Raw genomic sequence first — 6,970 nt, forward strand, 5'->3', positions numbered from 1 at the left:
CAGGAATCTGTCTTTGATAAGGCCTCCCGGGTGATTCTCACAGTTCAGTTGCAGGACCACTGCATCAGGGCATGGGGACTACAGGCCTCCTTCTCCTTTGTTTCCTTTGCACCCAGGGTTGGACAAACTGAACCTCTGAGAGATATGAAAAGGCTTCCATTGGAGGTTTCTGTAAATAGCACAACTGCATGTTTTGTCATAAATTAGTAAGTCCAGGATGTGGAAAAAAAATATATCTTGGGATCCATGGCCTTGTGTGTGTCCTGGGAGATTTTAGAGCCAGGCTCTGCACAACCCGAAGTCAAGAAAGGGCATGACTCCTGGGAGTGACAACTTGTTGGAAGCAGATTCCAACCATGCTTCCCATGTGGCCTGAACTGAGAGCTAGCACGGTTTCCCTACTGGCAGGACACCAGTCAACAAGAACAAAGAAATTGCTCCACCAAGGCTATCTACTTACGAAGCTGAAAAACTGTTTGAAAGTGGTTAGGATTCGATCAGCCAGCACGAGTAGCCTCTTGAGGAGAAGCCAACCTGGAATGAGAGACGAAGGGTTCTTGAATCTTCTAAGAGAAGGGCCCTCTGAGGGCACCCATCTATGCCCATCATAAGCAATGTCTAAGTAAATTGTGCCAGATCCTGTTATAGTTTCCAAAATATTTGCCGTTTCTCCAGCAAAAAGTTGATATTAATATTCCCCAACTGCTGCCGTCAGGCTTGGCCACGTGACTTGCTTCAGCCAATAACGTGAGTGAAATTGATTTGCCACATTCTTGCAGATGCATGATTCCACCATCTTTTTTCCTTCCTTTGCCTCAAGAGCAGCACATTCCAGATTGGACCTGCTCCTGTGTCTGGGTGCCTGAATGAAGAAGCCATGGAGGAGAGCTGCAGCCAACCTATGCAGGACACATAACACAGCAAGCAATAAAGGTTCTTGGCTGGGCGCCAGTGGCTCGCTCCTCACTTTGGGAGGCCGAGATGGGCAGATCACGAGGTCAGGAGATTGAGACCATCCTGGCTAACACGTTGAAACCCCATCTCTACTAAAAATACCAAAAAAAATTAGCCAGGCATGGTGGCGGGCTCCTGTAGTACCAGCTACTCAGGAGGCTGAGGCAGGAGAATGGCGTGAACCGGGGAGGCAGAGCTTGCAGTGAGCCAAGATGGCACCACTGCACTCCAGACTGGGCAACAGAGCTAGACTCCGTCTCAAAAAAAAAAAAAAAAGATTCGTTATAAGAACATGAGATGTGAGGCCATTGGTTACCATACCTAGCCAAAGTTGACTAATAAATAGTTTTTTAGAATTGTAAGAAACATTATAGCAATATTACAGTGAATTTTTTTTTAAAGCAACTCTTATTACTTTCTAGCCTTGGTTAAATAGTTTTAATTTCCACAGATGCTCAGATGCCAATGTGCTGAAACAGACATTACACTTGAGGCTGCGTCTCCCCCGAACTCCTTCCCTAGAAGGAGCCTGGTGTTGGAGCAGGATCTCACTCCACTGCTGGAGAAGGCCAAGGAAGAGATGGTCTGTGGAGCCAGTGCCCAGCACAGGGCAGTCTGTCGTCGGTCAGTGAAGCGAAACAGACCAAAGCCTTTCCTCGCCACCACTCGATTCCTGGAAAAAGTAGTGCCAAGCTGTTTCTCTTCCTACAAACAATCTATCATGCCTGTTGACTAGTCTGCCAAGGAAAGGCTGAATATCAGCTCTGTTCTATGATCTCCCATTTCCTGAAGTCTCAGTCCTAACACAGGTTGTGAACCTGCATGTGGTAAGGTAGAATTTCTTGGAATTTAGTAGCAAACAATGCAAGCATTGCCTCTGCCCTCCTGGAGCCTACACTCTAGTGCAGTCTGATGGAATAAATGCATTTAATACATATTAAATAATTACAAAGTGAGTAAGGCCCACTGAAGCAACAAACTGGACACTTGTAATAGATTGAAAGGGCAGAAGCAGCAGAAAAAAAATCTATTTAATACAGGGGTTTTCAAACATTAGTGAATCATGAATTCTATTTAGATGTTTATAGCCAGATTTTTAAGAAAATGAAATAGAAATGAATGGAGTTGAAAAAAATAGGAATCATTAGAGTGCATCACATATGTTGTCAATATTGCTTTATAAAACTCGTTTCTGTTGTATATATGTATTATGTATTTGTGCAGTAATTGGCTCATAATATAAAATGTAGTTGTTATAGTGAATTGTGGTAAAACATTTGAAAAACCTAATTTACAATATGGTTTCAGAGAATCTGGGGAAGACATTACAGTGAATTGGCTGACTTGATAATTATATTTTTATTTACCAGTGAAACTTAATGCTCATGCTTGTACTTCTAAAATGAAACAATAAAAATTAAAACCAATCTTTTATTAAAGGAAGCAAAAGTGTTATGAGTTGCTCTTTCAAATATTGATTCTACTATTTTGAATAGAAGTATGTCTTAAGTTGTAAATGTTAGTTAATAATAGTAGGTCATTAATAGCCCTCTTCAGAACTTACTGGCAATGATGAAATGTGCTTGCTATGTTTCAGAAATAGTGTTTTTTTTTTCTTCTTTTTTTAGAGCAAGCCAAACTTTGCCTTCAACCTCATCTCACTCGCAGGCTACTCTCATATAGCTAAGAATTTCATATTAAAAATAGGCACAGGCCTTAAAACAGAAGAGTTTAGATTTAGTTTCCATGTTTTCTGCTTATTCACAGAAACATTGACTGACTGATAGATTGAGACAGGGTCTCACTCTGTCACCCAGGCTAGAGTGCAGTGCTACAATCATGGCTTACTGTAGCCTCAACCTCCTGAGCTGAAGCAGTCCTCCTACCTCTCCCGAGTAGTTGGGACCACAGGTGTGTGCCACCACATCCGGCTAATTTTTAAAAAATTTTTCATAAAGATGGAGTCTCACTATGTTGCCCAGGCTGGTCTTGAACTGCTGGGCTCAAGCGATCCTCCCACCTCCCAAAGTGCTGGGATTACAGGCATGAGCTACCACACCCAGTCTAGAAATATATATTTAATAGCATAAATATTAGTGTATAGTACCAATCCATAATTTGTACTATCTTAATCCCTGTGGCAATTAAGAAACAAAGATGGCAATATAACTTGTAGGCTATTGAACATACTCATTTTTCATAACTTTTTTTCAGGTGGGTAAGTTGCAAAAAACATAGGTAAAGAGTTCTATACTTTCTGGAAAAGACTTCCACTTTGGGACTGAGATAGTTTTGAAAATAAAACAAAACAAATTTTTTCTCCAAGTACATGGTCTGTCATTTATCAGATTTAAGAAGCCTTGGGACATCTTTTGACAACATTTTCTCCAATGCATCCATGGAATCGAAGGCCTTTTCAACTTGTTTGGGGGTAGGTTTTTTTGGTCTAAAGTTGGAAACATATGTCTTCCTTCAATAGAACAGTGGATGTCTGCACACGTATTTTTCAATGTTTACACCTACAAGTCTATGCACATGCAAGACATTGGCAACAGTGGTGTCATTGGCAAGCGTGGTTGGGATAGTTCCTTTTTACTGTATACTGTAATATATGCCACAGGTTAGCTGTCAACTCCCATTCCAATCCATGTTTTCCTTTGCCTTCTTCACTGTGGATCAAAGAAGCTAAAAACTTACCTTCCAAGACTCCCTTGTGGCCAGGCATGGCCATGAGATGTCAGCAGCAAACCTCTTTTGGTCCTTTGCTCTTTGGCCTTTGGCCTTCCCTCTTCCTTCATCCTGGAATGCCAACATGATACTTGGAGTTCCAGCAGCCTTGGGAACAAAATCCACACATTAAGGGCAGCAAAGCAGGAGAAAAGTGCTTCCTTAAGTAGCTTGCAAGTCTTATTCTACTGCTGAAATCTTAGTTGTGAGAAAAATAATTCTCCCAACATGTTGAATGTATTGCTTGTAAGAAGTGGTGCAAAGTTGAAAGTAATCCTAACATTTGGTTGGTTTCTTTTTTCAAAGTTTAGACCGAGTACATGTATTACCTATTTTAAAATAATAAAATTCTAAAAGCAATGTAAAGTGTATATATAAATCTTTATTGTATTTCTTAAATTTTTGAATAGTTCAAAAAACCTTTGTTTGGTTTTTTAATGACCTAAGTCTTTAGGTTATCAAAAAATTATTCTAGTCTTTATCTTGACCAAGTAGTATAAGATAATATGCAGTGGTAGAGAAACATAGCTTTTGCAGTATTCCCATGTAACCACCTGAAAGCAAAGTTACCATATGGGCCAGCAGCCAGTTGAGTTGGTGACATGCAAGAAGACCCTGCAGCCACCTGAATTCCTCTGTTGGAAGAGCTACCTTTATTTTATTTTACAATCTTTGGACGTCAGATGTAAGACAACTGTCTTGCAGTGTGAACACTGGAGATACAAACTTATCAGACAATTTCTATGTCATTCAAGATGGCATGACTTTCATACACCAGCATCTGAAATTGTCTGAGTTATTGACAACGAATGTGTAGGGACATTCACCTAGGAGCTGAGATTTTTATTTTGAGCTCTTTAAAACAGTGCCCCCCAGTGGTATGCAATAGGAAAATATCACAAGATTAATATATCCTCATTGTTGGTGCGAACGGAACCCATTCCTGCTAGAATAAGCTGAAAAAGATGCTGAGCGTGGTGGCTCACATGTGTAATCCTAGCATTTTGGCAAACTGTGGTGGGAGGATCGCTTGAGCCCAGGAGTTCAAAATCAGCCTGGGCAACATAATTATACCCTGTCTCTACAAACAATAAAAAAAAATTAGTTGGGCGTGGTGGTGCACACCTGTGGTCCCAGCTACTCGGGAGGCTGAGGCAGAAGAATTGCTTGAACCTGGGAGGTTGAGGTTGCAGTGAGCTCTGATGGCACCACTGCACTCCAGCCTGGGTGGCAGAATGAGACCCTATTTATAATAATAATAATAATAATAAAGAATAAACAGAAAAAGTATATATTAAGGGTATTATTTGCTCCACTACTAGCTTAAAGTGCAAATGGAAAAGCCAACCATTCCTCAGAAACATCACTCCCCAGTTGAAGTGGAATTCCAAATGTTATAACCAATATGTATTGACTACGAATGTGAAAAGTGCCCCTGTGAAGTTGTGCAGTGTACACCTGCACCATCCATATGTAGCCCTGGATATAAGTGGGTCAAATAATTTCTGGAAAGGTTTAAGAATCAAACTTGGAAGCCACACAGTCATCAACCATTCCCAAAATTATATTGCAGGTTTGCTCTATGGGAGACCCAGAGTCACTGCTGCTTGGCATAGACACCACATATGATCGATGAAGTCTGGACCCCTTACGTACATCCCAGCTGCAACAGACACTGGGGAAGCAAGTTCTTGGAGTCAACTTGGGGAGGTGCTGACTCATGAAGTTGGAAATCCCTAAATTTAGGAAGGTATTTGTGATGGTGAATTTTAATGTGTCATCTTGACGGGGCTAATGGATGCCCAGGTAGCTATTAAGTATTATTTCTGGGTGTGTCTGGGAGGATGTTTCTGGAAGAGATTAGCATTTGAATCAGTAGACTGAGCAAAGAAGATCACTCTCATCAATGTGAGTGGAGTGGGCATCATCCAATCTGTTGAGGGCCTGAATAGAGCAAAAAGACAGTGGAAGGTAAATGTGTTCTCTGCTCGAGCTGGGCCAACCACCTTCTCCCGTCCTTGGACATCAGCATTCCTGGTTCTTGGGTCTCTGGACTCAGACTGGGCCTTATGTCATTGGCTCTCTTGCTTTTGGGCCTTCAGGCTTGGACTGGACCACTGGCTTTCCCGGGCCCCCAGCTTGCAGACAGCAGATTGTGTACTTCTCAGCCTTCATAATTGCATGAGCCAATCCCTCGTAATCTCAATTACTCCCCCCACCCTCTCTATATATGTATGTATATATAAAATTTATTGGTTTCGTTTCTCTCAAGAACCCTGACTAATGAAGGGTTCAAAGGCTTTGGGGATCATCCTAAAAGCAAGACAAATGACAAATGTCCACCGGAGCTTGCAAATACCGTGTTTATCAATCCCTCCTCTTCTTGGCATAGTTTCTTTCAGACTTCTTAGTGTCCTTTTCCCATTATTACAAACTTCTCGTTTCTTCTAAGGTCCTTCTAAATTGGTGAGTTTTCACTGGGAGTTGAGCAACATTTTCTCTCAGGCAGTGACTATCACTGCCCAATGTCATTGATACATTATACAACTAACTCCCCATCCTCACTTCCCCTCAGCTCCTGGTAACCATTCTTTCTGTCTCTATGAATTTGGCTACTCTAGATTCCCCATATAAATGGAATCATACAGTATTTGTCTTTTTGTGACTAGCTTATTTCACTTAACATAATACCCTCAAGGTTCATCCATGCTGTAGCATGTGCCAAAATGTCCTCCCTTTTAAGGCTGAATAGTATTCCATTGTCCGTAGATACTGCATTTTGCTTTTCCATTCATACAAAGAGAGACACTGGGTTGCTTCCGCCTCTTGGCTATTGTGTATAATGCTACTACTAACGTGGGGTACAAATATGAGAAGTGAGGGTTAGGATCCTGCGAGGAGGATCGCTTGGAGAGGGGAAATAGTGAAATAGGACGACCAGATAGGTTCTGTTGGAACTCGCGCTCATTGTTTTAAGACTCGGCTCAAATGTCACCTGGTTTTAGAAGTCTTCCGGTCTCCGCAGGCAGTCAGTGTCTGTTTCCTAAATCCACCACGTTCCCGTAGACAGATACCGCATTTATGCAAATCTCCTTCTCATAGACAGTGAGTTCAATGGGGGTCCCCTGGCAGCCTCCAGCCCTGTACCATGATAACTCTTCCGGAGAGGAAATGGGGTCTCGGGAGAGCCTTTGAAGCCTGCGTTGGTACAGGCTGTCCTTCCAGCTAACGGGGCTCTCTGGGGAATGTATGTTTGACTTTCTATTCCCGGGAATATAAGTTCAAATGT

General features: G+C 41.8%; 1 long non-coding RNA gene across 1 annotated transcript; it reads left to right on the plus strand.

The window, feature by feature from the left end:
• Nucleotides 1–231: 231 nt before the first annotated feature.
• Nucleotides 232–2,397, plus strand: LOC135966870 (uncharacterized). Its single transcript, XR_010580556.2, has 2 exons — nt 232–933; nt 1,406–2,397. It is a non-coding gene; the product is annotated as an uncharacterized lncRNA (long non-coding RNA).
• Nucleotides 2,398–6,970: the final 4,573 nt, after the last annotated feature.

The sequence above is a fragment of the Macaca fascicularis genome, chromosome 13 (assembly GCF_037993035.2).
Source record: "Macaca fascicularis isolate 582-1 chromosome 13, T2T-MFA8v1.1".
NCBI classification, from domain to species: Eukaryota; Metazoa; Chordata; class Mammalia; order Primates; family Cercopithecidae; genus Macaca; species Macaca fascicularis.